This window comes from Pseudophryne corroboree, chromosome 6 (genome assembly GCF_028390025.1).
Source record: "Pseudophryne corroboree isolate aPseCor3 chromosome 6, aPseCor3.hap2, whole genome shotgun sequence".
NCBI lineage: Eukaryota > Metazoa > Chordata > Amphibia > Anura > Myobatrachidae > Pseudophryne > Pseudophryne corroboree.
In genome coordinates, this window is record NC_086449.1 from 205,687,199 (window position 1) to 205,703,939 (window position 16,741).

General features: G+C 49.7%; 1 protein-coding gene and 1 long non-coding RNA gene across 3 annotated transcripts in view; one reads left to right on the plus strand and one right to left on the minus strand.

Moving 5' to 3' along the window:
• The window catches only part of LOC134931868 (uncharacterized), a 27,929-nt gene extending 12,807 nt beyond the window's left edge, over positions 1-15,122 (minus strand). For both annotated transcript variants that reach the window (XR_010179187.1, XR_010179186.1), the window contains exon 1: positions 15,082-15,122. This is a non-coding gene — a long non-coding RNA (uncharacterized LOC134931868). The remainder of the gene's footprint in view (positions 1-15,081) is intronic.
• Positions 15,116-16,741, plus strand: part of LINS1 (lines homolog 1) — a 134,283-nt gene continuing 132,657 nt past the window's right edge. Inside the window, exon 1 of the mRNA XM_063925670.1 lies at positions 15,116-15,210. The gene's annotated coding sequence lies outside the window, so the exon portion shown is untranslated. The remainder of the gene's footprint in view (positions 15,211-16,741) is intronic.

The window sequence follows — 16,741 nt, forward strand, 5'->3', positions numbered from 1 at the left end:
TCGTACGGGTACAAAGCGGAACGTTGATGAGCGATGAATTTTACGAAGAATCCATTCGTACAGCCGATCGCAAGGAGATTGACAGGAAGAAGACGTTAGTGGGTGTCAACTGACCGTTTTCTGGGAGTGTTTGGAAAAACGCAGGCTTGTCCAAGCGTTTACAGGGGACGGGTGTCTGACGTAAATTCCGGGTCCTGACAGGCTGAAGTGATCGCAGCAGCTGAGTAAGTTCAGACCTGCACAAACTGTTTTTGTACTGCTCGGCTGCACAAGCGTTCGCACACTTGCAAAGCGAAAATACACTCTCCACAGGCGGCGACTATCTGATCGCAGCGCTGCAAAAAATAGCTAGCGAGTTATCAACTCGGAATGACCCCCTTTATTTTATATGTCCTCCCTTTCTCACCCCCCTTCTCTTTACCCCCCTCCCCTATACTCTGCTTTAGAATCTTATGTTTTCTTTTTTTATTTTCTATATCATTGCCATTGAATTGTTAATTTAGTATTGTGAATTCTCACATGATATTTCTCTGGCATCCATAAGGGATACTGGGGTTTACTTAATACAATGGAGAATAGAAGGGGTCCAAAGGAGCCGGTGCACTTTAAATTTCTTCCACTGGGTGTTCTGGCTCCTCCCCTCTATGCCCCCTCCCACAGGCAGTTTAGAAAAAGTGCCGTCAGGAGAGGATGCACACTCTGGGGAGCTCCAGAGGATTTTTCTTCTGTTTCTTTTGAACTTAATTATTTTCGGTATACTGTCTGGGCAACAGTATACCTACACTGTGGAAGTTGGGGCGGGGGGGGGTTACCGACCTCTGTAAGGCGTAAGAGACGCTTCCCCGCTGCAGGACCACTGTCCTGAGAGGATGTTTGTTTGTTTGTTCCGTGGGGCACTGCGCCTTGGTGGTCACAATCGCAGTATGCACACACACCCCTAACGCAGCCTGAAGGTGGGAAGAGTGGTGAGTAAAAACCGGGGGCCCCGGTTCTTGGTGCGGCGCAGTGCAGGGGAGGCATACGGGACCCTCCATGGGGGGACCCGCTATAGCCCCCTGTGAGAACTGGCAGCGGTGGTGCAAACTAGCAGCCTCTGTGATGTTTGTACAAGTGTAGGAGACATTGCCGGTATAAAAAAATCTATGTAGCTCCGGCGCCATTACAGGGGGCAGAGCTTGCTCAGAGCGGGACCAGCAGCATTTTGGTGCCTTCCTCTGCCTTCCCCAGCAGCAGCAAGGACACACAGCTCCTCCAGGACTCCAGGATTCACTGGAAACTGGTACAGGGGTGTACTAACAGGGGGAGAGCTGCTATTGCACACAATATAGTGTCCTGAAACGGACATATAATCCGGTTTTACTGTGATATAAAAATATTCAGCTTGCAGTTACTGTCTGCAGGTGAGGGTGTCCTCCTCGCACTCTGGATCTCCATCTCACACGCAGGGTGGCAGGCTGGTTATTGTACTTGTCTGTGAGTGTGTGTAGGTGAGTGTTGTTTACTGTCAGTATGGTTAAACACACATTATATAAAGTTTGTCACACCAGATTCTCCCCTTCTACAACTGGTTCCCTATCGTTTGACCAATGCAATCAGTCTTCTCAAGTTAGTGTGGAGACTGGAGGGGAAGGGTCAGTAGCCATCCTGGCTCGGTGCCATAAAGATTATGATGGCAGACATGTCAAATCAGCTTGATGCTAATAAACAAACAACACTACAGCTGCAACAGGCTGTTGCAGACCTGGCAGCCAAGGCTGATGAAAGACAGTCTTCCCTCCCTAGTTTAGGGTCACTTAAATGTGGACTGCCTGCCCTACTCTCAGAATCTGATGAGGAAATTCAGGAGGAGGGGGAGGAATTGGAACCTGATATAGAAGATTCCACTCCTGCAGAGGGTATTGAACCCTCTAGCTATCATGGATGTCTTGAAAGTCCCTTTAGAAGAGGCTGCTTCAAAGCAGTCATTTTTTCTAGCACAGACAAAAATCAGCATCACCTTCCCTGATTCTCCGGAATTAGATGAGGTTTTTAAACATGCCTGAAAAAATCCTGATAAAAGGTATCCAGTTACAAGGAAGTTTTTACGCTCTTTCCCATTTACTCCGGAGGGTAGGAAACATTGGGAAGAACCCCCAGTCGTAGATGTCTCAGTCTCCCACCTCTCTAGGTGTTATCGGCCCCTGGATCTTTTCAGCTCAAGGACTCTGGGGAATGGAAAATAGAAACTACGCTAAAGTCTATATACACAGCGGCTGGTGTATCACAAAGACCTGTGATAGTGGGTTGCTGGATGACACATGCCATTCACACCTGGGCGACTCAACTTCAGGAGGGCCTTGTGGGGGATATGCCCCTGGCCACTACGGAGACCCTCATTAAGCACATTTAGGAAACTGGATGCATACTGTGTGACTCTCTCAAGGAAATAGGCACTATTAATGCTAGAACCACCACCATGGCGGTGTCGGCACGCAGAGCTATGTGGATTGCCGATGCGGATTCCAAGCGCAGTGTGGAGTCTCTCCCTTTCTCAGGGGAGTGGCTTTTCGGGGTTGAGTTAGATACATGGATTTCTAAAGTTACCGCGGGGAAATCTACATTTCTCCCCTCTGGGGCCCCACTGGCTATGCGTTCCTACCCGGGATGTCTACTCAGTCCTTTTGGACCGCTAGATTCCGGTCAAGAGCCAGAGGTGCCTCCAATAAGGCATGAGGCACCAGAGGTAAGACTAGAAAACCAGCTGTTGTGGCGGTTTCCCAGGAACCAAGCACCAGTGCAGCTTCCACAAAAGCCTCTGCATGACAGTGCCTCCCCACGTCGAGGGGATCTCGAGGTGGGAGCTCGTCTGCATCACTTCAGCCACATCTGGACAGACTCCTGACAGGATACCTGTGTAAGGGACCTCATTTCCCAGGGCTACAAGCTGGAGTTCAACAGCGCTCCTCCCCAACAAGTTTTCAAATCAAGCTTACCAGTTTTGGAGGATACATGAGTTATGCTGCAACAGGCCATCCTAAAGTTGGTCCAGTCACATGTTATTGTTCCAGTGTCACTACAACAACAAGGAAAGCGTTAATACTCCAACCTGTTTGTAGTACCGAAACCAGACGGTTCGGTAAGGCCCATTCTGAACCTAAAATCCTTGAACCCTTACTTAAAGGTGTTCAAGTTCAAGATGGAATCCCTGCAAGCAGTGATTGCGGGCCTGTTAGAACGGGAGTTCATGGTCTCTTTGGATATAAAGGACGCTTATCTCCATGTCCCGATTTGGCATCCTCACCAAGCTTACCTGAGGTTTGCCCTCCTGAACGATCACTACCAGTTTCGGGCATTACCCTTCAGCCTGTCCACAGCTTCGAGGTGTCTTCATGAAGGTGATGGCGGAGATGATGCTCCAGCTCCGAGTTCAGGGGGTCTATGTTGTCCCTTATCTGGACGATCTCTTGATAAAAGCAAGATCCAGGGAGCTTTTATTGCTCCATATAGACCGCACTATCCAACTTCTGTCACACCATGGGTGGCTCCTCAATTTACAGAAGTCCCAACTGAAACCGACTCAGCGACTCCTGTTCCTGGGCATGTTACTGGATACTGCGGCCCAGAAAGTGTTCCTCCCAGAGGACAAGGTGAGAACACTTCAGGAGATGGTTTGAATGATCCTACGGCCTACGCGATAAACCATCCATCTTTGCATAAAATTGTTGGGGAAGATGGTAGCCTCATACGAGGCGATTCAGTATGGACGGTTCTATGCCAGAACGTTTCAATTGGATCTCCTGAGCAAGTGGACCGGATCACATCTTCAGATGCACCGGATAATATGTCTGTCACCTTAGACCAGGATTTCCCTCCTGTGGTGGCTGCAGTCCTCCAACCTACTGGAAGGTCAAAGATTTGGGATCCAGGATTGGATCCTCCTCACGACGGATGCAAGGCTGAGGGGATGGGGGACTGTCACCCAAGGGGTTCAGTTCCAGGGGAGATGGTCAGCCCATGAAGCCCTACTTCCAATCAACATTCTGGAACTTCGTGCGATCAACAATGCTTTGCTTCAGGCCTCTCCTCTGCTCAGGGAATGAGCAATCCAAGTTCAGTCGGACAACGCCACGGCAGTGGCTTACATAAATCGACAAGGAGGGACAACAAGCAGAGCCGGCACACGAGAGGTGTCAAGGATACTCCTCTGGGCAGAAAGAAACGCAAGAGCATATGTCTGCTATCTTCATTCTGGGGGTGGACAACTGGGAAGGGGACTTCCTGAGTCATCACGATCTCCATCCGTGAAAGTGGGGTCTCCACCAACAGGTGTTTCAACAGATCATTGACTTTTGGGGTTGCCCACAGATAGACTTGATGGCTTCTTGATTCAACAAGAAGCTTCCCCGGTATTGCTCAAAAACCAGGGACCCTCAAGCGCTGGCATCTCCTTGGCCTTATCGGTCGGTTTACCTGTTTCCTCTGATTCCGTTGCTCCTGAGGGTGCTCAAACGATTCAGGAATCAGGGAGTCCAGGTAATTCTGATTGCCCCGTATTGGCCTCAGTGGGCATGGTACGCAGATCTTCTGGACATGTCCGTGACAGACTCTTCACCCCTGCCACTGTGAAAAGATCTTCTACAACAAGGGCCGTTCGTCTACCCGGACTTACGGAGTCTTCGTTTGACGGCTTGGAAGTTGAGCAGAACAGCCTAGCTTGCAAAAGCCTCTCCAAGAAGGTTATTGCAACCATGGTTCAGGCTAGAAAACCAGTAACGTAAAAATACTATCATCATATCTGGAGGAGATATGTCTCCTGGTGTGAGGAACGCACATATCCACCTGCAGAGTTCCACTTAGGACGTCTCTTACGTTTCCTGCAGGCTGTTGTGGATAAGGGCTTACGTCTGAGTTCCCTTAAGGTCCAGATTTCAGCTCTCTCAATTTTCGTCCAGAAGAAGTTGACAGTGTTGCCAGAAGTTCAGACCTTCTTGCAGGGAGTTCTCCACATACAACCTCCGTTTGTGCCGCCCACGGCACCCTGGGACTTGAATGTGGTGTTGGAATTTCTACAGTCCTCCTGGTTTGAACCTTTGATGACGGGAGAAGACAAGTACCTCACGTGGAAGACGGTGATGTTGCTGGCCCTGGCCTCTGCTAGAAATTCATGTAAAAGTCCCTACTTGGTCTATTACGAGGACAGAGCTGAGCTCAGGACTAGACAGCAGTTCTTGCCGAAGGTTGTCTCTGCATTCCACTTGAATCAACCGATTGTAGTCCCATCAAGTTCTGGTACATCTGCTCCTCTGGAGTCGTTAGATGCTGTGAGAGCCTTGAAGATCTATGTCAAGAGAACGACTCGGATCAGAAAGACGGATTCCTTGTTCTTGCTATATGCTGCACAGAATAAGGGTTGCCCTGCTTCTAAGCAGTCCAATGCTCACTGGATTAGGTTGACTATCCAATAGGCCTATGTGTCGGCAGCCTTGCCCGTTCCACAGTCTCTGAGGGCCCACTCTACAAGATCAGTGGGGTCTTCCTGTGCAGCTGCCTGTGGAGTCTCAGCCTTGCAACTATGCCGAGCTGCTACCTGGTCGGGGAAGAACACCTTTGTGAAGTTCTACAAGTTTGATACCCTGGCCAAAGAGGATACCCAGTTTGGGCAGGCAGTTCTGCAGGCGTCTCCGCATGTTCCCGCCTGTTCTGGATGCTTTGGGATGTCCCCATCATATTAAGTAAACTCCAGTATCCCTTATGGATGCCAGAGAAAACGGGATTTTAATACTTACCGGTAAATCCCTTTCTTGTAGTCCATAAGGGATACTGGACGCCCGCCTCAGTGCGTTGACTTCTTTGCAGGTTTTATCTTTTCCAAAAGTTACCTGTTCAGTTGTTGCTGTTTTGTTCCAGCCATTGCTGGTTGTTTTATGCTATGGTGTGCTGGTGTGTGAATCTCACCACTTATTGGGGGTCATTCCGAGTTGTTCGCTCGCAAGCCGTTTTTAGCAGCTTTGCACACGCTAAGCCTACGCCTGCTGGGAGTGAATCTTAGCATAGTAAAATTGCGAACGAAAGATTCGCAATATTGCGAAAAGACATCTCTGTGCAGTTTCTGAGTAGCTCCAGACTTACTCGGCATCTGCGATCAGTTCAGAGCTTGTCGTTCCTGGTTTGATGTCACAAACACACCCAGCGTTCGCCCAGCCACTCCTCCGTTTCTCCAGCCACTCCCGCGTTTTTCCCAGAAACTGTAGCGTTTTTTTCCCACACGCCCATAAAACGGCCTGTTTCCGCCCAGAAACACCCACTTCCTGTCAATCACATTACGATCGCCTGAACGAAGAAAAAGCCGTGAGTAAAATACCTAACTTCATAGCAAATTTACTTGGCGCAGTCGCAGTGTGAACATTGCGCATGCGCACTAAGCAGAAAATCGCTGCGATGCGATGAAATTTACCGAGCGAACAACTCGGAATGACCCCCATTGTTGTTATGTTCCTTCTCTCAAGTATGTCTTTTCTCCTTCGGGGACTATTTTACTTAACTGCCTGTGGGAGGGGGCATAGAGGGGAGGAGCCAGCACACGCAGTGGAAGAAATTTAAAGTGCACCGGCTCCTTTGGACCCCTTGTATACCCCATCATATTAAGTAAACCTCAGTATCCCTTATGGACTACGAGAAAGGGATTTACCGGTTGGTATTAAAATCCCATTTTTGGATATCAGTTATTATACTGCACAATATCTATTACGTAGCTGTATATCATGTATTTGATATTTCTTTGCGAAGTATATAACAATATAATGCCAATGCTTTTTTCTTGTTTGATAAACCAAATAAATACATTTATTAAAAATAAAAAATAAGAATTTACTCACCGGTAATTCTATTTCTCGTAGTCCGTAGTGGATGCTGGGTACTCCGTAAGGACCATGGGGTATAGACGGGCTCCGCAGGAGACTGGGCACTCTTAAAAGAAAGATTAGGTACTATATCTGGTGTGCACTGGCTCCTCCCTCTATGCCCCTCCTCCAGACCTCAGTTAGGGAAACTGTGCCCGGAAGAGCTGACATTACTAGGAAAGGATTTGGAATCCAGGGTAAGACTCATACCAGCCACACCAATCACACCGTACAACTCGTGATAACTATACCCAGTTAACAGTATGAACAATAACTGAGCCTCTCTCAACAGATGGCTCATACAATAACCCTTTAGTTAAGCAATAACTATATACATGTATTGCAGAGAGTCCGCACTTGGGACGGGCTCCCAGCATCCACTACGGACTACGAGAAATAGAATTACCGGTGAGTAAATTCTTATTTTCTCTGACGTCCTAGTGGATGCTGGGTACTCCGTAAGGACCATGGGGATTATACCAAAGCTCCCAAACAGGAGGGAGAGTGCGGATGACTCTGCAGCACCGAATGAGCAAACTCAAGGTCCTCCTCAGCCAGGGTATCAAACTTGTAGAATTTTGCAAAAGTGTTTGAACCCGACCAAGTAGCAGCTCGGCAAAGTTGTAAAGCCGAGACCCCTCGGGCAGCCGCCCAAGAAGAGCCCACCTTCCTCGTGGAATGGGCTTTTACTGATTTAGGATGCGGCAGTCCAGCCGCAGAATGTGCAAGCTGAATCGTGCTACAGATCCAGCGAGCAATAGTCTGCTTTGAAGCAGGAGCACCCAGCTTGTTGGGTGCATGCAGGATAAATAGCGAGTCAGTTTTTCTGACTCTAGCCGTCCTGGAAACGTAAAGTTTCAGGGCCCGGACTACGTCCAGCAACTTGGAATCCTCCAAGTCCCTAGTAGCCGCAGGCACCACAATAGGTTGGTTCAAATGAAACGATGATACCACCTTAGGGAGAAATTGGGGACGAGTCCTCCATTCTGCCCTTTCCATATGGAAGATCAGATATGGGCTTTTACATGACAAAGCCGCCAATTCTGACACGCGCCTAGTCCAAGCTAAGGCCAAAAGCATGACCACTTTCCACGTGAGATATTTTAGCTCCACGGTCTTAAGTGGCTCAAACCAGTGGGATTTTAGGAATCCAACACACGTTAAGATCCCAAGGTGCCACTGGAGGCACAAAAGGGGCTGAATATGCAGCACCCCTGTAACAACGTCCGAACTTCAGGCAGTGAAGCCAGTTCTTTTTGAGAGAAAAAGGGATAGGGCCGAAATCTTGGCCTTTATGGATCCTAATTTTAGGCCCATAGTCACTCCTGACTGTAGGAAGTGTAGGAATCGACCCCCCTGGAATTCCTCTGTAGGGCCTTCCCGGCCACACACCAAGCAACCTATTTTCGCCGTATACAGTGAAAAAGTCTTGCTGTCACATCTTTCCTAGCCTTTATCAGCGTAGGAATAACTGCATCCGGAATGCCCTTTTCCGCTAGGATCCGGCGTTCAACCGCCATGCCGTCCAACGCAGCCGCGGTAAGTCTTGGATCAGACAGGGTCCCTGTTGCAACATGTCCTGACTGAGAGGCAGAGGCCATGGGTCCTCTGAGAGCATTTCTTGCAGTTCCGGGTACCGAGTCCTTCTTGGCCAATCCGGAGCAAAGAATATTGGCCCTCATTCCGAGTTGATCGGTCGCAAGGCGAATTTAGCAGAGTTACACACGCTAAGCCGCCGCCTACTGGGAGTGTATCTTAGCATCTTAAAATTGCGACCGATGTATTCGCAATATTGCGCTCACAAACTACTTAGCAGTTTTAGAGTAGCTCCAGACTTACTCTGCCTGTGCGATCAGTTCAGTGCTTGTCGTTCCTGGTTTGACGTCACAAACACACCCAGCGTTCGCCCAACCACTCCCCCGTTTCTCCGGCCACTCCTGCGTTTTTTCCGGAAACGGTAGCGTTTTCAGCCACACTCCCATAAAACGGCCTGTTTCCGCCCAGTAACACCCATTTCCTGTCAATCACATTACGATCGCCGGAGCGATGAAAAAGCCGTGAGTAAAAATACTATCTTCATAGCAAAGATACTTGGCGCAGTCGCAGTGCGAATATTGCGCATGCGCACTAAGCGGAATTTCACTGCGATGCGATGAAAAATACCGAGCGAACGACTCGGAATGAGGGCCCTTGTTCACACTCCTCCGTTTATTAGAATTCTCAGCCCTTGGGTCTGAGAGGAAGAGGAGGGAATATATAGACCGACTGGAACACCCACGGTGTTACTAGTGCGACCACAGCTATCGCCTGAGAGTCCCTTGACCCAGCGTAAAACCTTTTTTATCTTTTTATTGAGGTGGGACGCCATGTAGTCCACCTGAGGCAGTTTTCATCAATTTGCAAAACTGCGTGAAGACTTCCTGATGAAGTCACCACTTTCCCGGGTGGAGGTCGTGTCCACTCCCGGAATGAACACTGCTGACAGTGCGCTTACTTGATTCTCCACCCAGTGAAGAATTCTGGTGGCTTCTACCCTCGCCACCCTGCTCCTTGTGCCGCCCTGGCGGTTAACATGAGCCCCTGCGGTCTGACTGGATCAGAACCGGTTGGTCGCGAAGCAGGAACTCCGCTTGACTTAGGGCGTTGTATATGGCCCTTAGTTCCAGGATATTGATGTGAAGGCAAGTCTGTTGGCTTGACCACAAACCTTGGAATTTTCTTCCCTGTGTAACTGCCCCCCACCCTCGGAGGCTTGCATCTGTGGTCACCAGGACCCAGTCCTGAATGCCGAATCTGCGGCCCTCGAGAAGGTGAGCACTCCGCAGCCACCACAGAAGAGACACCCTGGCCCTGGGGGATAGGGTGATTAACCGATGCATCTGAAGATGTGATCCGGACCACTTGTCCAGTAAGTTCCATTGTCCTTGCATGGAACCAGCCGAAGGGGATGGCCTCGTATGATGCCATCATCCTTCCCAGGACTCGAGTGCAGTGATGCACTGACACCTGTTTTGGTTTTCAATAGATTCCTGACCAGTGTCATGAACTCCTGAGCTCTCTCTATCGGGAGATAAACCCTCTTCTGGTCTGTGTCTAGGATCATGCCTAGGCGAGGCAGATGAGCTGTAGGAACCAACTGCGACTTCGGAATATATAGAATCCAGTTGTGTTGCCGTTTCACTTCCAGAGAAGGTGATACGCTGTCCAGCAACTGCTCTCTTGATCTCGCTTTTATGAGGAGATCATCCAAGTATGTGATAATAGTGACACCTTGCTTCCGCAGGAGCACCATCATATCCGCCATTACCTTGGTGAAATTGGTAATGACAATCCCGTACCGCAATTCTGAGGTACGCCTGATGAGGTGGATAAATGGGGACACGAAGGTATGCATCCCTTATGTCCCGATTCATTTCAGGCTTGCAATGACCGCTCTTAGCGATTCCATCTTGAACCTGAACCTTTTCAGGTATATGTTCAGGGATTTTAATTCAATATGGGTCTAACCGAACCGTCTGGTTTCGGGATTATAACATGGTCGAATAATAACACCCTCTTGTTGAAGGAGGGGACCCTTGACCACCACCTGTTGAAGATACAATTTACGAATTGCAGTTAACACTGGCTCCCTCTCTTGGGGGGAAGCCCGCCGGGTCCTCGGTGAGGGGGCATCTTCTCACAGTCCAGCCTGTATCCCTGCGATACAATTTCTATTGCCCAGGGATCTAACAGGGAGTGAACCCACTTGTGGCTGAACTTACGAAGGCGTGTCCCCACCGGGCCTAGCTCCGCCTGTGGAGCCCCAGCGACATGCGGTGGATTTTTGTAGAGGCCGGGGAGGACTTCTGTTCCTGGGGACTAGCTGTGTTGTACAGCTTCTTTCCTTTGCCCCCGGCTCTGACAAGAAAGGACGCACCTCAGACTTTCTTGTTTCTTTATTCGAAAAGCTGCATTTAATAATGTCGTGCTTTCCTAGGCTGTGCAGGAATATAAGGCAAAATATCAGAATTACCAGCTATAGCTGTGGAGACCAGGCCCGAGAACCTTTCTCCACACAATCCTCAGCCTTCCATATGCCTCTTAAGTCGGCATCATCTGTCCAATGTATATTCTACAGGACACGTCAAGCAGAAATCGACATAGCTTTTGTGTCTAGGACCCAGTATACTCATGTCCCTTTGGGCATGCTTTATAATTATATATCTATCACTTAAGACAGCATCTTAAAATATTTATATGCATACTAGGGTCCACAGCGCTATAAACCCATGCCGACACAATCGCCGGTCAGGGTAGTATACTAGAATGTGCACACTATCTGCAGGATCCCTGAGAATAGCTAGTGCAAACAGGACACCCAAGGGGAAGATTCTCAACACATCGTGGCCCTAGTGGGGAAAGGATACAGCCTGAGAATTCTCTTGTGGGAAGCTGCCGTCTCTTGTCTGGAGATTCCCGCTCTTTTTCCTCACGAGAGGAGGGAAATTTACCTCAGCATTCTTCCCCTTAACATGTGTACTCTCGTGTCAGGGACAGATGAGTCATCAGTGATATGCAAATCATCTTTTATTCCAATAATCATATATTGAATATCTTTTAGCCCTCTTGGCTGTAACTTTGCATTATCGTAGTCGACAGTGGAGTTAAACTCCGTGTCGATACTTTGTTATTTTGGATAGTGAGCATAGAGAGACTCTGAAGGACTCTGTGACATAGGGACAGACCAGGGTAGATTTTCTTTCTGTTCCCTAACCTTTTGTGCAATAATTTTACCTCAGCACTTACACATATCCAAACAGGTGTCGGCGTTGTTGACGGAGACACCCTCCCACACACTTATCCACTCTATCACCTCCTTAGAGGAGCCTTTTACCTCAGACATGTCGACACACGCGTACCAACACACCACACACACACAGGGGATGCTCTATTTGAAGACAGTTCCCCCACCAGGCCCTTTGGAGAGACAGAGAGAGAGTATGCCAGCACACACCACAGCGCTATATAATACAGGGATGTACACTATACTGAGTGATTTTTCCCCTATAGCAGCTTATATACACAGTTTTGCGCCTAAATTTATGTGCCCCCCCTCTCTTTTTTACCCTTTGTGTACCAGGATACTGCAGGGGAGAGCCTGGGGAGCTTCCTTCCAGCTGAGCTGTCAAGAGAAAATGGCGCCGGTGTGCTGAGGAAGAAGGCCCAGCCCCCTCAGCGGCGGGCTTCTGTCCTTTTATGTACTTTAATGGCGGGGGTTAATGCACATATACAGTTTATCAGACTGTATTATGTGCTTTTCGCCAAGTAAGGTAATCTAATTGCTGCCCAGGCCCCCCCCCAGCGCCCTGCACCCATCAGTGACCGGAGTGTGTGGTGTGCTAAGGTAGCAATGGCGCACAGCTGCAGTGCTGTGCGCTACCTTAATGAAGACCGGAGTCTTCAGCCGCCGATTTTCAACTTCTCTTCGTTCTTCTGGCTCTGCAAGGGGGACGGCGGCGCGGCTCCGGGACCGGACGACCGAGGACTGGGCCTGTGTTCGATCCCTCTGGAGCTAATGGTGTCCAGTAGCCATAGAAGCCCAAGCTAGCTGCAAGCAGGTAGGTTCGCTTCTCTCCCCTCAGTCCCACGTAACAGTGAGTCTGTTGCCAGCAGATCTCACTGAAAATAAAAAACCTAACAAATACTTTTTTTTCTAGGAAGCTCAGGAGAGCCCCTAGGGTGCATCCAGCTCTGGCCGGGCACAGATACTAACTGAGGTCTGGAGGAGGGGCATAGAGGGAGGAGCCAGTGCACACCAGATATAGTACCTAATCTTTCTTTTAAGAATGCCCAGTCTCCTGCGGAGCCCGTCTATACCCCATGGTCCTTACGGAGTACCCAGCATCCACTAGGACGTCAGAGAAAATAGAATGACTTTCCTGAAAATTGTACTAAAACAATCTGTGTGGTTTATGCTTTATTGTCAAAAAAAGTATGGAATAAAATCTGTTGTAGTTTCAGAGAAATCAGACATGTATTTGATGTCAGAAATGACCACCTCCTATCCAGGTTACATCCGTTACATTTAAACAATGTATTTATTTGCAGCAGACAACAATGGTAAGGCTTGTTCACACTTCTTATTTTTATTCACCAGTGGTAGATACAATTGTGGTAAAATTTGCTTATTTATGTGCATTTTAAATTTGAAGCAATCCAGATGTTTATCACAACATTGTACCTTATAGGCCCTACACACTGGCCGATATTCCTCAAAGATATGAACGATCTTGTTCATTAGTGAACGAGATACCGTTCATATCTTTGAGTGTGGAGTCATCAGCGATGAACGATGCGCGGCCCCGCGCTCGTTCATCGCTGGTGCCCCGTCGCTTGTGCGTGCAGGCCAATATGGACGATCTCGTCCATATTTGCCTGCACTTCAATGGAGCCGGGTGACGGGGGGAGTGAAGAAACTTCACTCCCCCCGTCACTGCCCCCCCCCCCCCCCCGCGCCCCGCCGCCGGGTCGCCCGTATCCGCCGTCAGGCAGCTCGGCGGCAGATCTTTATATGTGTAGGGCCCATTAGAGTTACATCCGTTACTTTGGAATTGTCCATATTTATATTCAATATAGCCTAATCACACTTGTTTGACTTTGCAAATGACATACAGACATCAATATCATAGAAACTAGCAATATCCTCTGATTTTACCCAGCTGAATATACTAGCATTTCAGGTGTTATTATCTGGATACATTAGCTTTGTTCTCAGACAGGTAACAACCTCATCAATCAAGGACGTGACCAATTTATTTGATGTCACAGATTATCTACAATCTTGGAGTTTAGAGACACTGGGGCAGATGTATTAACCTGGAGAAGGCATAAGGAAGTGATAAACAAGCGATAAATGCATGGTGATAAACGCACCAGCCAGTCAGCTCCAATATGTAAATAAACAGTTAGGAGCTGATTGGCTGGTGCGTTTATTACCTTGCATTTATCACTGGTTTATCACTTCCTTATGCCTTTTCCAGGTTAATACATCTGCCCCTATGGGCCTAATTCAGAGTTGATCGCAGCAGCAAATTTGTTAGCAGTTGGGCAAAACCATGGGGGTCATTCTGAGTTGATCACTCACTAGCAACTTTTTGCAGCGCTGCGATCAGATAGTCGCCACCTATGGGGGAGTGTATATTCGCTTTGCAAACGCTTTTGCAGCCGACGGCACAAAATTTTTTGTTGCAGTTTCTGAGTAGCTCGGGACTTACTCAGCCGCTGCGATCACTTCAGGCTTTTTGGTCTCGGAATTGACGTCAGACACCCGTCCTGCAAATGCTTGGACACGCCTGTGTTTTTCCAAACACTCCCTGAAAACGGTCAGTTGACACCCACAAACGCCCTCTTTCTATTAATCACCCTTGCAATCGGCTGTGTGAATGGATTCTTCGTTAAATCCATCGCCCAGCACTGATCCTCTTTGTACCTGTACGACGCGCCTGCGCAATGCTTTCATGCGCATGTGCAGTTTTGGCGAGAATTAACCTGATCGCAGCGCTGCAAAAAGTTGCTAGCGAGCGATCAACTCGGAATGACCCCCCATGTGCACTGCAGGGGGTCAGATATAACATGTGCAGAGAGAGTTAGATTTGGATGGGGTGTGTTCAAACTGAAATCTAAATTGCAGTGTAAAAATAAAGCAGCCAGTATTTAGCCTGCACAGAAACAAAATAACCCACGCAAATCTAACTCTCTCTGCACATGTTATATCTGCCCCTCCTGCAGTGCCAGGGGTGTATCTAGGGGTCTGAGCGCCCCTGGCAAAGTAAGGAACTGGTGCCCTCCACCTCCCCCACCCAGGGACACAGAGGGGGGAGGTACAGATAGGATGAGGTCAGGGATACGGAGGGAGAATTACAGGGAGGGTGCGGGTAGGGAGAATGAGGTGGAGGGCTTACAGGGAGGCTGAGGTCAGGGACACTGAGGGGCAATTACAGGGAGGGTGTGGGCAGGGACACTGAGGGCAGGCCCGGCGCTACCCGCTCAGCGAAGGGATGCAATGCAGGGAGGCGCTGGGACGGATAGGCGCTCCCCATGCTCTGCATCCCTTCCCTGCTGCGCCGTCCTGGCCCCCCTGCTGCTGCTGTGTCTGTCACTGTATGACTGTGACAGTCACTGGCAGCGGAGCCTGCAGCGTGAAAAGCCTCCCCCCTCCCCTCACCTGTGTGACAGCGGCTGTGTACGGACGGAAGGGGGCGGAGCTAAACGGGACGGAAGGGGCGGAGCTAAACGGTCCAGAAGGGGCGGAGCTACACGGACCAGGCTGCTGTACCGAGGGAGACTGGCTTAGGTAAGTAGAGGGTGAGAGAGAAGTGTGTGTTTGTATATATGGTGTGTGTGTGTATATGGTGGGTGTGTGTGTGTGCATACGGTGTGTGTGTGTATATGGTGGGTGTGTATGTGTGTGAATTGTGTGTGTGTGTGTGTGAGAGGTATGTCTGTGTACGCGCACTTTATGGATGGTAGTACTGGGGGGGCATTATGTATAATGACGCTATTACTGGGGGGGGGGTATTACATGTAAGGACGCCACTACTACTGGGGGGGCATTTTGTGAAACAACGCTACTACTGGGGGGGGGCCATTACGTATAAGGACGATACTACTACTAGGGGGGAATTACGTATAAGGACGCTTCTACTACAGGGGGGGCATTACGCGTAATGACGCTACTACTACTTGGGGGGGGCATTACGTATAACGACGATACTACTACTAGGGGGGATTTACGTATAAGGACGCTTCTACTACTGGGGGTGCACTACGTATAAGGACGCGTCTACTACTGGGGGCGCACTACATATAAGGATGCTACTACTACTGGGGGGGCATTATGTATAAGGATACTACTACTACTGGGGGGCATTATGTATAAGGATGCTACTACTACTGGGGTGCATTACATATGACGCTACTACTACGGGTGGGGCATTATGTATAAGAGGAATAAGATTGTGCTACATTGTGGCGTAATTTTAAATGGGGGTACTATTGTGTGGCCATGCCCCTTACTTGTGAGCCCACACCCCTTTTCCCGTCGCGAATATGGGAGGGCGCAAATTTATAGTTTGCAGGGGGGCGCCGAACACCCTAGCACCGGCCCTGACTGAGGGGCAATTACAGGGAGGGTGTGGGCAGGGACACTGAGGGGAAATTACGGGGAGGGTACGGGCAGAGACACTGAGGTGGAATTACAGGAGGGTGTGGGCAGGGACACTGATGGGGGAGTCACAGGGAGGCTGAGGGAGAATTACAGGGAGGGTTCGGGTATGGAAAATGAGAGGGAGGGGCTACAGGGAGGCTGAGGTCAAGGACACTGAGGGGCAATTACAGGAGTGTGCGGGCAGGGACACTGAGGGGGGAGTCACAGGAAGGCTGAGGTCAGGAACACTGAGGGAGAATTACAGGGAGGATGCAGGCAGTGCAGTTTCTTGCGGCGGGCGAGCCGTGCAACCGCACGGGGCGCCCGCCGCGGCACTTCCTGAGCACTTTCAAACTCCCCTCTCCTCCCGAGTGCCCAGCTCGGGGGGCGGGATTTCGCGGAATGACACGTATGCGTTGTGACGTCACGACGCAATCGCGTCATTCCGCGAAACCCGGCCCGCCAAGCTGGGCACTTGGGAGGAGGGAGAAGGGGGAGCCAAGACGGCCAGCGCTGCGCAGACGAGGGAGAGGCGGCTGAAGAGCGGGAAGAACCGCTTCAAATGTAAGTCAGCCCCTCTCCCTCTCTCTCTCTCCCTCCCCCCCACCACCACCTGCCGTACTGTGTAAAATGGGGACACTTGTCTGCCGGAATGTGTAAAATAGGGACACTTGTCTGC